This window comes from Ammospiza nelsoni, chromosome 10 (genome assembly GCF_027579445.1).
Source record: "Ammospiza nelsoni isolate bAmmNel1 chromosome 10, bAmmNel1.pri, whole genome shotgun sequence".
Lineage (NCBI taxonomy): Eukaryota > Metazoa > Chordata > Aves > Passeriformes > Passerellidae > Ammospiza > Ammospiza nelsoni.
In genome coordinates, this window is record NC_080642.1 from 8486696 (window position 1) to 8503402 (window position 16707).

A 16707-nucleotide genomic window follows, 5' to 3' on the forward strand; every position below is an offset into this window, starting at 1 on the left:
GACCCTAATCCTTTCCTGCCAATACACTGATTGGAATTGAATTTCCAATATGAACCGTCGTGGGACTCTATCTGCAAGCTGGCGAGGAGAGCTATAGATTTTTATCAAGTGTTTCACAGCTATTTCTTTAATTTAAAAAAAATAATGGGAGTGACTGCTGAAAACACTTCAGCAGCCAAACAGTCGTGGTGGTGCTGGGCAGGGCAGGACGTGGCTGGGTGTGAGCTGGGGAGCAAGGGGGGAGCAGCAGCTGCCAGAGCCACAGCCCAGCACCCAGCAGGACAGCTCAGCCCCTGCTGCACTTGTGGGAGCCTTCTCAGCCCCTCTGGAGGATGGAGGTGATGCTCACCCCTGATGGTGTTACAGCCAAAAGGAGCTTGTCCTCCTGAAAGCTTCAGCCCACGGTTTCTCACTCGCCACAGATTTTCTCCCTGCAGGATCCCTCCACCTGAGGGACATCCCATCTCTCCATCCCATCTCTCCATCCCATCTCTCCATCCCATCTCCTTCCCCAGGGATGGCTGACCCCCCCAGCCAGGCAGCCTCTCCAAGGCTTTGCAGACTTCTGGCAGAGCCCACTGACCTTGGCCAGCTTTCACTGCTCATTTCCCACTCCATTACAGGGTGGCACCCAAAACAGGACATTTTCTCAGGGGTGACTCTGGCAGGGCTGGGGAGGGTGCTGGAGGCAAGATGTTCTTTTTGTATCTCCCAACAATACTCCTTTTTTAATCTTTTAATCTTTTTTTGTCGCAGTACAAGGCTCCTGCCTTGTGTTCAGCCTGCAATCCATTACATCCCCCAGCTCTTTTCTGTAGAGCAGCTGCCTTGCCAGCTTCTCCCTGTATTTATTTAGGCTTCCTCCCCTCTGCCCTGTATTTGTTCAGTTGAACCTTGCACTTGTCTTGGTGAACACCCTCCTGTTTTTCCTGGCTCTGTCTCTGATTTATGAAGATCGTTCTGAGCTCTAATCCTGCCTGGATGAGTTGCCTGAGCAATCCTGGCTCTGGCAGGAGGCACAAGTTCTCCAGCAGGTGACAAGAGGTGATTTTCATCCATGCACAGGTTAAGGACAATCAGTTCCTCTTTCTTTGACCCTTTCCACCCTCATATCTTTAACAAGACTAGCCCATGCGTGGCAAACACCCGGGAATGCTCTTGCTTGAGGATTAAAAAAAAAAAAAATGAGATAGGCAGCATGCCCAGGGGAAGGCAAACATCCTAGAGATGCTGGGAAAGGGACACAGCATGACACTGCCCTGGGAGAGCCTCCCCTCTGCCCCTGTTGTTATTGCTGCTCCCTTTTTTGTCCTGAGCAGTTTGCAAATATTTTCAGTCCTGCAGGTTGTTTCCATTAAGAGAGAAAAATCAATGAGGCAGCCAAGAGTCTGTGGCTGAGCCTGCTCCCTGCTAAAAATGGACCAAATGCCTCTTTCCTGAGTGCAGCGGGGTGGGTTTGCCTTTTCCCAGCTCTGACCCCGGTGCTTCCCGAAAGCCGCTCCGCGTTCCAGCCCTCCCTGCCCGGGAGCCGCTCCGGCCTCTCCTCCCTCAGCCCTGGGCTCATCCCGGGCTGGGGCTCCGCAGCTCCTGCTAATGGGAAAAGCATTCCTGTCATTTCATCAAGTGGCTTAATAATTTGCCAGAAATGCCCATTGATTCCTTGCACGCTCCTGTGGAGACAGAGGTAAATAAGAGCCATTCGTCATTGCATTATGTATCGGTAATTAAAAATTACTAGGTAACTTGAACCAAAAATTGAATAATTTGAAGTAAAATTAAATAATTCTAGGTAATCAGGACTAAATGAGACCATTATTTTACTTATCAGTGACTAAAAATTACCAGGCATTTTTCCTCATTTGGATGCTCTCCTTCACCCTCCATGTCAGTAGAGCCTTTCTAATTTGTTTTAATTGTTAATTTTAATGAGTAGTGTTTTTCTGATAACATTTTAGCGTGTTTTGTTGTTTTTAGAGAGGGTTTTTATTGCATTGCACAAAGCCTGAAGCACCTCAATGTGGGAGCAATTTGGAAGCTAAATTATTATTATTTATTTAAATCAAACCCTCCAGCCTCTTTAACCGTTTGGCTGATTCTGTAATTGCAGTACCAGTGTGATGGAAATGCTCATGAGGCTGGCAAGGAAGTGTCTGGATACTCCTCTCAGCTCTGTGACCCTGGCATATCCCCAGCTGCTGGTTCTGCTTCCTGGGAAGATTTTTTGGACTCAGAACTGTGCTGTTACTCCGGGTTTGCCCAGCACCTCCATCAATGTCCCCAGCAGTGCTTTGGAGGCAACCTGGAGTAGGACACAAGTACAAACCTTCTGTTTCAGGGTCTCATCCCATCCATGAAATAAGCAAAATTTGGGGGTAGGCAGCAAGACACTGATTTCAGCTCAGTTTTTATCTGGTTGTGGCAGCAGGGCAGGATGTGGCCGGATTGCTTTTGGGAGGGGTGGTGCTTCTTTGATGTCAAGTCACTACAGTCCTTAGGTCAAGGTCATCTTTGATGCTCTTTGAAGGTCTCTCCTGTCCCGTTCCTGCCGTGGGCAGTGGGGCTGCGCCATGGCCCCGGGGCCCCTGAGACACTGCATGGCTCTGAGAGGCCACCAAGGCTCACGAGACTTTTTGTGTCTGGTCAAAAATCTCCAAATAGCTCGAGGTGAGCTGTTATTCCCAGTGTCCTGTGACCCATCCTCCTCCAGCTGCTCTCTAAGGGGCTCCCAGTCGCTGTGCCCTGAACTGGCAGGGCGGAGCAGGGTGGCACTGGGGCAGCACCGCTGCTTTCCCCTGCCCTGTGAATCCTGAGGAGACCCTGATTAGCCTGATCCCCCTCGAGCCTCCCTTCCCTGCAGGGAAGGCCTGCACCTCCATGCTCTCCCATTGTGCCTGGCAGGGCTTTGTCACCTCCCTGCTCCATGGCACGGTGCGCTCAGACGGAAGGATGCTGGCTCACGGGTCGCGCTTCTGTCCCCTGTCTGCGGCCCCGGGGCACGGCAGGAGCTGCTGGGAGAGCACAGATCCGGATCCCTTCACAGATCCCTTCACACCCGGGTCAGAGCCCAGCGAAACCCTGCAGGCATTCGCTCAGCCCGTGCCTGTCCTGGAGGTGATGGTGGGGCCGGGGTGTGAATGGCACAAGGTCAGGCTGGATCGCCTCGGTCATGGGGGTCTGTGAGCATCTTGCCCTGGGCTGCTCTGCCCCTTCATGGCTGCTAAAGGGACAGAAATGTGTCTCTTCTGTGGAGATGAGGTTGTGAAATAGCTTTATAATGTTCCCTCAGTGGGTGCCAGCCCTCAGCCTGTGATAACCCCTGCTTGGTGCTGACCAAACAAGACAGCAGATGGAATAAGCAAATAATTTGGGGAAATTTTTTCCTTTTTCTCTTCTTTAAAAGATCTTCTTCTCTAACCTTCTCTGAAATCCTAGAAAATAAATGGATGGAAAGCTTCACCTGTGGCTGGTGTCAGGCCTGCCTCTGTCCTTGGGGTCATGGTGCTTCCTTGGGGTGAGCCTGGGAGTCAGGGCAGGGAATGGGCTGGAAACACTGAGGATGGACTGAGGATGGGAGCCTGGGGATGGCTGCTGCAGCTGAGGAGCAGGGGAACCAGAGGAGGGGAAGGGTGGACTTATTCTTGCAAGCTCTGCCTCTCACCCATGTGCATGAGATTCCCTCTGAGCTTCCCAAATCCAAACAATCCACTGCAATCTTCACAATGGGCTGGGTCTGGTGGGGAGACACCCAGGCAAATCTGCTGCTGGGCTGTTGCAGGGCACACAGGGAGCCCCCAGAGTCTCATGGCCACTGGCTCTCAGCCCAGTGGCCCCAGTCCTGACCCAGAGTGGCCAGGTCCTGCCCTCTGATGAGGCATACAAGTGCCAAATTCAGACCAAGCAGCCCCAGATCTCTGGGGTGCCTGGTGGAGTATGTACCAGGGGTCTGGACAGGGATTTTTGTCGAGGTCTGCCTGGAGAGGCTGCTCCCTGCCTTGTACCTCTCACACCCAGGAATAGGAATAGTTTTGTGGTACTTGGCATTCATCCCCCCATGCTTAATTTCATCCCATTTAGACCTAGTAAAAACTATTCCCTGCAAGCAATTTATTCAACAAATGTAGCTGGCACTTTCTGTTGCTGAGTTGTCCAGGAAGAGGCCACAATTTTTAATGATTTTTTTCCATTCAGTGAATGCTCTTTATGGCAGTATTTGAGCTCAGGGTTGTTCATGAATGGCAGTATAGTAAAAAAAATATCCGGTGGCCTATCTGAGCTGCAGTTTGCTATTCACGCTGTGAGGCTGGGCACCTTATCACACCAAGTATTGTTTCTCTCCCCTGAATAGGAGCTCTCATCTCCCTCAACTACCTCCACTCCTACCCAGAACAAAATTAATTTCATCCTGCAACAAATCTGGCTGCCTGATTAAATGAATCTGTTGCCGGTCCTGAAAGATATCTCGGTGAGCAAAATTTCATTTCTGGTTGAACACCCACTGAGGCAGCCATAGATACAAGTGGATGGCTCCCAGAGGAGCTCAGGGCTGTATTTACAGTGCTAACCTGCATCTGATCCCCCCACTCCTGTTTGCAATGCCCTGGAAGGCAGCTCCTGGGGGTGTGGAAACACCCTGGGCACCAGTGGCTCCTCATCAGGCTCTCCCAACCCCAGTGCTGCTCCTGGCTGATGCCTAGTCAAGCTTGGCAAATTGAGCTCTTTTAATTTTTCCTTAGAAACCAATCCCTCAAGCCCTTTTTTTCCTGTAGTAGGGGAATATCACCCCCCACATTAATTTCTCTGCAATTTCTTGGTGTGCTCTGAAGCCCTGAGTGTGTTGCTGAGCCTGGCGTTGAAGGTGTGATGCTGCTGGCACTGCATCCTCATCCTTACCCAGCTCTAAGCCTCTGTTACCCACAGACACTGACTACTCCTGTCACCATCCCACTCTTTCTCTCTGCCTTGTTTCCAGGCACTGAAACCCTTTTTATTCTGTCTGATCAAGACAAACATAGGGGAGTACTCACGGCCGCTTGCCCAGGGAGGGGTTTGCCAAAATTGTCCTATTCTGGAGCATTTTTATAGTAACTGTGTGATGAGGAAAAGATGGTGAGGGCTCACCGTTCTAATTAGGATCGTTTCTGTCTTGCAAGAGGGATTGGCGGGTAGTATTTATGGATACGAGTAGGTTCAAAAAAATTCCTAGCACCATCTGTTTGAGAGAGAACAGGAAGAATTTCAATATGCTTTAGACCTTGAAGTGTAATGTTTGTATAACAGGCTCATAAAATCAATTTCTAATAGTTACAGGTACCCCCTCAGGAATTTAAATAGTCTGTTAACAAAGTTATTCCATCTGCCAAGCGAATATATTAAATATGCACGTTCCATGCTACATGTATGGCTGCATGTGCCTTTCTCCTGCATGACATGCCCTTGGGCCCTTTGTGTTGGTTTTGCTCCTGGGTTACGCTCAGTTTTTCCTGATGGCAGCTCACTGTTTAGTCCCAGCTCAGTGGGAGCTCATTCACCTGCCCTAAGCCTGATAATTCATTGTTATGGTCACCTTCTTCCTTGGGAGCTGAGTGTGGGGCTGCTCTGTCCTGGTCCCTTTCCCATTTCCTCCTCGGCTACCCATGGATTGTCTCAGTGGAGAGAATTGGCCACAGGGGTTAGAAGGGTTGGAGGGGACGGAGAGGTCTGAATTTGCAAACTGAGGCCATGCATGGGACAGGATAATCCCTTCACACCCATTTTGCAGACATTTTACACTGGTGCTGCAGCCTGGATAATGATCCAGTTGGGTTTCGCTCTGCTCCTGCTCCTCCATGGCACCCCACTTCCCCATTACCCTTTGGATCCATCAGTGCCCTGCTTGGTGCCAGAACTCCAACTGCCTTGTGTGTTCGGGAACAGGCTGACAACTCGGGGCATATGCAGGCAAACTACAAATATGTCATCCTGTTAACTAAACAGTTTGCATTTAAGGCTGCCCGCGGAGCTGAACGACACCTCGCCAGCTCTGCAAAGGTTGTGTTCTCAGCGCGATGGGGAGTGATTTATGGCCAGCGTTCGGCTCTGTGTCCAGAATATCGATGGAGGCGTTTGCTGCCTATTGTGTTTAATAGCTCCTGGGGTCCCTCTTTTTACCATTGTGTCATTCGCTGCCTGCCAGCCTGTGCAGGTCTCAGTCTGGGCAGAGTTATTGATTGTGGCGTGTTTGGAGCTGCCGCTGGCTGGGTGCTGGCAGTGGGTGCCTCTTCCAAACAGCTGCAGCAAGCACAGCCCTCGCTGGTCACTGTCCCCAGGTCCCCTTGTCCCCCTGCTGCAGCATCACCTCAGGGAAGGTGCCCTGGAGGGCGGTGATCTGCCCTCCCCTCCCCACCCTGTATCGACAGGAACCAAAGTGAAAATGCTCTTTGATGGGGAGTGGAGCTGGAAAGCAAAATCTTCACGGTTTTAATGGATTTACCCTCTCCACCCAGAAAGAAGATAAGGCACAGAAATCCCATGGGATTCACCAGCAGCCAGGCAGGAGGTGTCCTGGAGGGAAGAAGCAAAACCCCGCACGTCTGAGGCGTGCCGGGAGACTGGGATTTCCTTCTGATGATGATTTCTTTGTGCTAGGCCGTTTATTCTTCTTTTTTAATTTAAAAATCCACATTCCCACTTCCACATAGCTCGTTATCTCAGGGCGTGTGATGAGGTGTCCAGGGGTCTGTCCCGGCAGAGATGATGCAGAACACATTCTCGCGGGCTGTTGGATCTGACCCCCCTCTCCCTCGGGGAGCGGGTGGTTTTCATTTCAGCCTCTTCCATTAGAAGCTCTAAGGGGAACTCCATCTATTAACTGAGAACTGCAGGCCTGTAAATTTTGGCAAGAAAAAGTCCTTGGAAGCAAATCATCTGTATTTTCTCAGGGCTGTTTGTCCTCCCTCTTTGCATGTACAGCCTTTGCCGGGCGGGAGGCAGGTACTGCCACTGACTCCTTCTCCACATGTGCAGATTGATGGTGGCTGCTCCAGAGTCCGCTCCCTCTTCCCTTTCTTTCCTTCTCAGTTTTGTTCCTTCCCTTTTGAGCTGTTTCTGCTTTGCTTAGGAGACTCCTTTATCTGCCAAGTCCTGATGTGTATCTGTTCATTTCCTAGGGCAAACACATTGATCTGTGATTTCTGTTATGATACTGCAGATTTTTGTTCCCTTTATTCTCTTTTTTTTTTTTAATACTTTATCCTGCCATCCAGGAGGTGGTTTCTGTGCTATGGAGAAGCTCAGTGTTTCTAGAAAAATGCGTGTTTCCCTGCCTCAGAGCTGTGCCTAATTGCATACAGAGCGAGCGTCCATCCCTCTTAGTTCCAGTGTAATTCTTTGCAGTGTGTTCCTTTGTGATTGTGTTATTCCAGCAATAACAGCCACTCTCCTTCCAGATATTTATTCTTTTCATGAACATCACCATACTGGCAAAGGGTTGGGCTTTTTTTTTCCATCTTAATGCTCTACCTCATAGCTCAAATCAGGGATTTATGCTTCAGGGATCTCAGAGAAGACTTTGCTCCTTTCTGCTACCTCCTTCCAGGAGGACCATCTTTCTATGCTGGGATTTGGAGCTCTTGGACATGTGTTACTGATGCTCTCTGCTTTTAGATTTGTATTTACTGCTGTGCTTTGCTCTTTAATTTTGTTGTTCTCTTTCTGGCACAGAGACGAAGTGATGCAAATGAAGGCTGGAGGAGTATTTGGTTTGCACAAAAACCAAGCCTGGCGATTCCAAGTGGAGGCTGGTAGGGAGTGGGAGGGCAATGGGCATCATTTTTTCATGCAGCCACTGCAGCTCTGGGCATCCTGTGAGGGCTGTAATGGAGGGGCAACAGCCTGGGCAGAAGTGGGTGTTCCCAACACCTGGCACAGCAAGATTTGGAGAACAAAGTGCAGAAAAGGCAGGGATGCCTCTCAAAAACACCACTTACCTCTGTCACACCTCTCCCTGTGCTGAGGATAACACACTAGTTTTTCATCCTGGAAGACCTTATTTCTTATTATGAGTTAGTTTTACAGCACCCTGATGTGTGCTCAGCACTTTACGGTGCAGGGAGAAAGATGAGGTCCATGTGACAGATTTACCCGGCGTTAAATCCTGACTGAGTTACAAAGGAGAGAAGCAGCATGTCTGTGCCCTGGCCTCCATCCTGTCCTGCTGCCACAGGGGCTTTGAGACCCTTCTACGTTTTTTAGTGACATGAGGGAGGTTTTTCTGCCCCATGGCAGCCCTGCTGCCCACTGTGCTCTGCTTCTCTCCCAAGCCATCACTTTTGGCAGGTGGGAGTCCTGTGAAAGCTGCAGCAAGGAGGGCATATGGCACACAGCTCCCAAACAGGGACCAGAGAATGGTGCTGCGCCAGGACCATTTGACAGCCTGGCACAGTCCCCCTGAGCCACCTGTGAGTGGGGGAAAACGTTGGCGTTCAGCAAGGGCTCATTCACTCAGGCTGGCACCTCAACTGCAGGCTGTGCTGGAGCCAGTGGGACTTAGAGGCTGTGTCAGGGTGGATTTACAGCTGGGATCCATGCTGGAGGAGGAGGGCAGGCTGCCCCAGGGCCATGCCCCATCTTGGGCTAACTCCCTCTGCCCTTCCAGAGGGTGCCTGGGTGTAGGATCACCTCAACCCTGTCATCTGGGCAGGAGAGGTGCAGACTGCCTCCCACAGCTCTGAGGATGCTCATGCTCATGCTCTGCCAGGGTCAAATGGGAGGCAATGGGCCCTCTGCTCCATCCCCATGCCTGGGTGCTGCCACTGCCCTCCCTGGCTACGTGGGAATGGCTCCTGGGGCTGGGGCATGCTGAATTTCACATTTCAAATGGGGCTTCTGGCACCCGGCCAAGCAGCATTTCGTGTTGTCAAATATTTTGGCAAACCACATCTCAGCTTTAGTCTGAAGCGTCTTTCGCTGGGGAAACGGCGTCGAGCCGAGCTGCTGGCTCGGAGGGGAGCACAGCACTGCCAGCACATCCTGAGCAGGAGCTGCTGGTGCTGGGGGCACTGGCACCACAGCTGGGCAGGGTGACTGCTGTCTGGGCACTGAAAGGGCCAAGAAAAGGTGTTTCAAGGTGACTGTAAATGGTTTGTGAAATCAGGCTGAACGGGGAAAATCGTATTGACGAGAATAAGAAAACCCTGAAAAGTGATTTTTCAAGTCTCGATTTTGGCTTTTTGTTCTGAAATTGCCCTGCATTAAGAAGAGAATAAAAAAAAAAGAAAAGAAAAAAAAACAGCTCTAAGTAAACCAGAAATAAGGGGACTGTATTTTTTTTACCAGCTCATTGGAAAAATGAAACATATTTGTTCTGGGTCAGACCAAAATGAGCAAAGCAATCAGTTATCCACAGAGCCACGCTGCAGGCTGCCTTTCCTTCTGCTCTCTCTCCTGGGCATCCTTGAAAGAATATCCAATACATTTTTATGATGTTTGAAAGAAAATATCTCTGAGGAGAGGGAAAAAAGCAAGGTGTGATCCCAGAAAGTCTGCTTTCACAGCTTGGACAGACCCATCTTTCCCTCCCGCGGCCGCCGCTCCTTCCTCCTGCCTGTCACGTTGTGTGGTTAGAGCACACGTACTCACAGCCCCAGCACCATGATGGGTTTTGAAAGCCTGAGAAATCCTCCCAAAAGCCTGGTTTCCGGCCAAAAAAACCCGAGGTTATGCAAACATACACGGAGCTTGCAAACAGGCTCTGTGTGTTGGATGGAGAGCAGCTTTGCAGAGCAGGTGTGAGCTGATGCGGGAAGAGCTGCGCTGCCTGATGTCTGCACTGAAATCCACTGTCAGCCCACAGACTGAAACCAGGGCTCTGGAATTAAAGAAAAAACTACCAAGGAATAAAAATCCGCCCTCGCAGCAGCATCCCAAGCACAATCCCACAGGATCCCAGGCCAGTAGGCAGTGCCATCCGTGCAGGTTAGGACTGCAGGACCCCTTTGTGAAACACCACCAGCCCATTTGGGGGCAGTGGGGTGACCCCTCCCCAGCCCAGCTCACCCACCTGCATCCCCCACCCTGCTGGCACTGCCCTGGTTGTGCCCCTAGAGCCCTGCATGACGTGCCTGTGTCAAGGTTTAAAGGTGAATGGCTCCTCAGCAAAGGCACATCTGAGTCCTGTGGGCCGGTGAAACCTCCTAAAAACCCAGTTTCTGTCAGCTGCCAGGAAAAAGCTTGTTTGGGTTTAAAATGTGTTCAGAAGAGTAATTCTCTTATGAAAAACTGTGGCTGTCAAAGCACCACGGTGGAGTTGCATTTATTACATATTAACGACTCCACATCAGCTGTGCTTGCTTTACAGTACCCAAATATTGGAAATATCAGTGTACAAGCATTCCCCAGGGTGAATTGTCAGACATGCAAATCTTGGCAAGCCCAGCAAAAGCAAAGCCACTCTGTTACCCACAGGAAATGCTCCCTGTGCTGGTGAATGCCATCGTGGCAGTGAGACTTGGTCATCCTGGAGCTGTGCACTCATAACCATGTGAAAAGCAGGGAAGATGTGAGTCTGTCTGCACCAACCTCTTGTTTGGATGCCTTTAACAAATATGGGATGAAGAGGCTCGTGCCAGTGTAATAATGTGGAGGGAGGCACCTGGTGGGAAAAACTCTCAGGGAAACAGCACTGAGGTGTTTGCACTGCAGGATTCTTGACACCTCGTGTTGGAGGCTGATCAGAGCAGGGAGAAGCTCTCTGCCATGCAGAGGGTCATTCAGAGTATTTAAGCCTTTTTCTCATTGCTCCCTGGAGGGACTTATTTGGGGATTTAATCCAATAATTCTATTCTATTCTATTCTATTCTATTCTATTCTATTCTATTCTATTCTATTCTATTCTATTCTATTCCATTCCATTCCATTCCATTCTATTCTATTCTATTCTATTCTATTCTATTCTATTCTATTCTATTCTATTCTATTCCATTCCATTCCATTCCATTCCATTCCGTTCCATTCTCCAAGCCCCTGGGGGTTACCTGGCCAGAGTGACGTCCTTCCCCTTCACCTCCCTCCTCCAGGGCAGGCAGGGATGCTGCTTGGTTTGGGTGAGTGCCAGGTAGAGCTGATCCCCCTGGGGCAGAAGCAGCAGAAATGGGACCAGGGAAGCTGTGACTGGGACCCTGCTGCTTGTGCCTTTCTCCAGTCTGATAAAGGAGACCGAAGCATCTCTTCTCACTCATTCCTTGTCCAAGATCAGGCATGAGGAATCATCCCCTGAGATGGCTTTTTGCAGCCTCCACTGTCCCCACCACCAGGCACCAGATCCTGAAGGAGCACAGTCCCAGTCTCTCCTGGACTCTTTGCTCCCAGAAGAGGAACAGACATCCCAGAGTAATTCATCAATAATGTGTATTTTCCTCAATCATCTCTCCACAAGATCTTGGTGGGTATGGACTTGCTTCCCGGCCTCTCTGCTCCTGTGTTCATGGGGGAAACTGAGGCACAGTGTGGCAGGAATGGGAGCACAGGAATCTCCTCCAGCACAGGCAGGGCTGCAGCAGGCTGGGACCAAAACCCAGGGAGTTCAGTGCTCCACCCCGTGCCTCTGCTGTAAATCCACCTTCTTGCACCACTCACTGTGCTCGGCATTAGCGTGATATTAGCTTGAAGGAGACATTGACACTGTTGGGGTTTTTGGTTTTCTTTAAAGCATGCCATGTGGCAGTTATTAAAAGAGCTGCCTACATTTTACAAATATTTCCAGGAAGAAATTTGCCAGGCTGCAAAGAGGGAGTGTGAGGATGACCAGCACGAGGCTGGCTGCCAGACTGTGCTCTTTATCTGTCCATCAGTCTGTCCCCAGAACCTCCCTTCCCCCAGTGAAGGGGTAACAGCCCTGAGCCAGGGTGCCAAAGACTCTCTGTGCCCTGCTTTGCCCCTCCAGCCTGGCACAGGGACCAGTGTATCCCTCCCTCGGTGTACATTCAATTTGGGGCATTTGCAGCATCCCCATCCTCAGGGACAGCAGCGCCTAAATGAGGAGTGCAAAGCTGCCAGGCTCCTGCCTGTGAGCTGCCTGTTCCCTGGGGACATCGGGAGCTGAGCCTTCCTGGGGGATGCCTTGATCAGCAGCACTCTGATGGCTGCTGAACCTGGGAATGGCTGGGGCTGGAGGGCTCCTGCCAGTGAGAAGCAGGAGGTGAAGCCATGCCTAAGGAAAGGGCTTGTTCAAAAAGCTGAGGGGAATCACGGACAAACAGGGGCAGTTGTCTGCAGGAGATCTGCAGGTAACACTGGAGAGTGATGGCAGCTCTTGGTGCCACTGAGAGCTTTGATCCCCCTGGCCATAACTTACACACCCATGACTCAGTGCAAAGTGCCTCCTGCACCTGCCTGCCTCTATAACGGGTAAACAAGAATAGTTTGTGGTTAAAATACTGCCCTCGGATGATAATCTGTGGGACATGGTTTATACAGAGCAGCTGCACTGGGAGCAGGGGTAACCTCTCTGTCCTTGGTGAGAAGTTTTTGGTGCTCATCAGGGCACAGGGAGAGGGATGCTGTGGGATGCAGGGGTTTACAGTCTGTGTATGAGGCTCTGCACTCCCCAAAACAGGAGAGGTGCAGGGAAGGGTCCTTTACCATTCACAATAAGAGTGGTTATGTGCTTACAGATAGAAATGGCATCAGTGAAACCTCAGAAGTCCCACCCAGAAAAACAGCAACATCAAATCCACGCAACCCCACTTTCCCAGGACTGTTACCTCCCTCCAGGACGGTGGCTGCTTGGGGCTCGGTGACCAGGATAACACTGGAGCAGGATCTCAGCCTGGAGATCTCAGCAGGATCTCTTGAGGCTCAGAAGAGGTCTGGGGACAGACAAAAGTCTCCTGCAAGTGGGTGGCAGTGACGCAGGGCAGAGCATTGGTATTGCTGGTATGTTGAGCACCTTGTTTATTATACCTCAGACGTGTCGCAACAGTCCTGGGTTGTGTAATGATTTCCAGGAGATTTCCTGCTTTCAGTTTTTGGAGCTCTCATTCCCAGGGCTTAGTTTCTGCCAGAGATGGGTTGTGGTAGAGAGAATGAGTTTGATTTTAACTCTGCTTAGGTGGGGTTTCGTGTTGAGATACCAAGTGTGTGATAGAGAGAGGGAGGAGACCTTTCTGAATTGTTTTTTCTTCCTTCTCAAGAGTTTATAGATATGGGGTGAAAGCTGGGTGCAACTTCCCGTCTTGATGATCAGACGCTACTCTGTTTCATGAAAATTTTAAGCCCTGACACCAGGAATTTCCCTCGCAGGGAATGAAATATTTCTTCCTAGCACAAATAAGAGGTCGTATTTGACAAGTGGCCTTGCCTTCCCACTGCAGGAGGCTGAGGATCCCATGATCCAGCCTGAGTATCTGTGGCACTTCTGGGGCACTCCTCTCACCCCTGCCAAGTCCCAGCCCTCCTCAGCCAGGTTCTGGCACATTCCTCCCTTTCCCTTGGCACATGTGCAGTTTTTCTCTCCATTCTCTCCCTGCCTGAGATCTGGAGAGTTTGCACCATGAAATGGGAGTCACCTCAGCCTCTGCAAGGTGCAAAAGCAGAGAGAGCTCTGCTCTCCCAGCATTCACAGTTTGGGGCTTGGATAAATCCTCTGAGTTGTCAGGCAGCAAAGGAGAGCTCTTCATTCGGCACGGGTGACCCAGGAGCTTCAGAAGCTTAAAATATTGCACAACTTGGAAGAATTATCACTGGGAAAACTGCTGTAGCACCCCAGGGAAATTCAGAGCTCTGCCACAAATGCAGAGGAATTCAAGCCTCTCCTTGAAGCGGCTGCAGGAATTTCTCAACATGGCCATCTTTGTTTTCCAGAATCTCATTTGGCACATTGGCTGAAATCTTCCTGGCCTGGGTTATGCCCCTAGCTCCAGGGGCTTTTCTTATTTTTGAAAACTAAATGCTGGCACAGTTAAAAGGAACTGAGGGAAGATCTTAAAATGGAAAATGTTGGGCAAGCCTGAATAGTTGTGCAGCATGCAGCATGGTGAGGGGAACCTCCTTGGTGGGGAGACTGGGTCCTTCGTGCTGCTGGCTGCTGTGCTCAGCCACACGGAGCACGGATGGGCTCTGAGCGTGGGAGGAGGCTCCCGTCCCCTCTCCAAAGGAGCACAGCAAATGCCAGGCTACAGGAACACCAAGCCTGCTTCCCACTGCATTTCTCTGCAGGGAGGTGCTGGGCAGAGGCTGAGTGGGACCTCTCCAGCTCACTGCCACGTCCAAGCTCCTTCCATATCTGGACTTGAGCCCTCAAAGGATGAGTTGCCCCACGTTGTTAAGCCCACAGCAAGGTCCCCCTCTGTGATTCCCTTGCAAAGAATGAAATAACCTGGAAGCTGTTGGCCTCTGGAAGCAATTTAGCATGGGACGTGGCTATTAATTTAAATAGATTACAGAAATTTGAACTAAGCTGCATATAAATCTTCTGACCAGTTCTTTGGGCTTTGGTCTCTGTTGTTTACACTTTTTTTTTCTTTCTTTTTTTTTCTTTTGGAATTGTGTTTTATTGATTCCTGAAGCTGTGATGTTTCAGTCGGAGCTCACTGCTTGGATGGCAGGCGGCTTCTCTCTTTCACACATATTACCTTTCAGAGCTACTGTGAGTAGGACACAGATGTTGTTGGGTCTCAGGTAAAGCCATCAAAGGTGGACATTCAATCAAGTTTGACATCATCTTCAACCTGAAGGCAAAGGGGTTGGTTTTGATTAGCAGCTCACGGGGCTGAGCCTAACCCGTATCAGCGCTGCTGCTGCTACTTTACCTGAATGGCAAAACCACAGATGGTAATTATAACCATAAGTGCTTACAGATTTCCTAACAACAAAGATAATTTGTTTGCTCCATGCCTTGTTAGAAGGGGAATTTTGTTCTGGTGGCTGGGTGGTTTGTGGATCAGTCGCTGCCCTTTCACCCCTCCGTCCCCAGCCCGGCTGTACCCCCAGCTGTGGCCATTAGATGTTGATCCAACCAGAAGGGTCCCACTGAGTCTGGTCCCTGCAGCGGCCACGGAGACGCCAGCCCTGTGCAAGGAGCAGGGCTGGCCTGGTGGGGAGTGGGATGCTCTGGGATGCTGGGCAGGGAGGGTCCTCCTTGCTAAAACCCTCCTTTCCTCATCCTGTGCATCCTATAACTTCTAGGGCAATTGAGGGGAAAAGTTGCTGTCAGTTTGTCCTGCCAGGCTGAGCAGAGTAAATCTCAGCAGCATCCCCCTGCTCATCCCTCTGCTCTGCCGTGGGGAATGACAAGACAGCATGGGAACAGCCAGGCTTGCACCTCTGTTCTGGGAACCTCTGCCAAAAACCACGGCTTCCCTCCCTGCTGAAGGTGACCCAGCACCTGAGATCCTGGGAGGAAAAGGTGGGGAGTTTGTCCCTGTCGATCCCTGACAGGCCGAGGTCTCAGGGGTTACCTGTGAATTAGAGCAGCTGGTGCCAGCGTCTCGCTGGCAGCCCTGGCCCCTGTCCACAGCCATTCCTTGGGGCAGAAGCCTCTGGGCTCGGCCTGGACCCCGGCTTGGCAGCGACTGAGGGCAGTGTCTCGCCTGGCAGGCAGGCAGGCAGATAACAGCTTTGATTTCTGGGTCTCACTTTAATTATAATGGAAGGACGCGGCTCGTTAAGTGCCCGCTTTGCTTTCCAGCGATCCCTCCCGGCTGCCAAGAGCGCTGGGCTAACAAAAGCATTCCTGTCCCCGCAGCAGCCCGTATGGCGAGCAGACGGAGGGGATTAATGCTCACAAGAACAGTCTGCCCGGCTCCCGGTCCCTGAGCACAACCCGAGACCTCCGAGCAGCCTCTCCGGGAGGAGAAACTGCCCTTGAAATGGAGAGTTCCTCCAAAAAACATCCTTACGCCTTTACACCGGCTCATCCCCGCCTCTCTGCCTGGTACCAGCAGAATACCTGCAGGGTCTTGCCCCAGAGTGTTTCTTCTCTCCCACGGCTCGGATCAGATGACTTTTTTCGTGCCAATCGTACCTGGAGTTGTTCAAGATGGTGATATTGATCTTGTTCATATTTGTTGCCTTAGTGAGTCACAAATTCTGTCTGTGAGCAGAGGTGGTTTGGAGGTGCCGGCTGGCTGTGCTAACCCGCCTTTCTGGAAGGGTAGGAATTTCAGCAGATTTGGAGAACTGGTGTTTTCTTAGATTCCTAGAGGAAATTACACTAATTGCAACAACCCCCATGTGCCTGCAGCAAGCAGAAGCGATAGGATCTCCCCAAATGTCTGCTCCTGCAGCCTGTAACCTTCCTAACAGCCCTTCTCCCACCCTGCAGCACCGAGGCACCTGAGGCAGGTGATCTGCCAGACCCAAACACTTACAGCTGCTTTGAGGCTGAATTGTTCCTGTTCTGGTTCATCTTTTGTCTGCAAATGGTACTGGGGGTGAGCAGAGGTGTCAGCTCTGCACATGGGCAGGGGACTCAGGCTGCTGCCCACTGCCACTTTGATCTTGGCTGGGGCCAAAATTTCCTTATTTTGAAATTATTAGAATATTCAGACTACACAAATGTCCTCACATGGGCACAGGGTCACAGCGTAGTGCTAGTGTGGAATTAATATAAACGCTCTATGGGCTATGTCTAAACAATGGACCCATATTATTCAAGCTCCATATTAATCAGCTTTCTCCTCCACTCAGCTCCAGACCCGGACATGGAGTTGGTTTGGGAATGCAGGCTCTTTC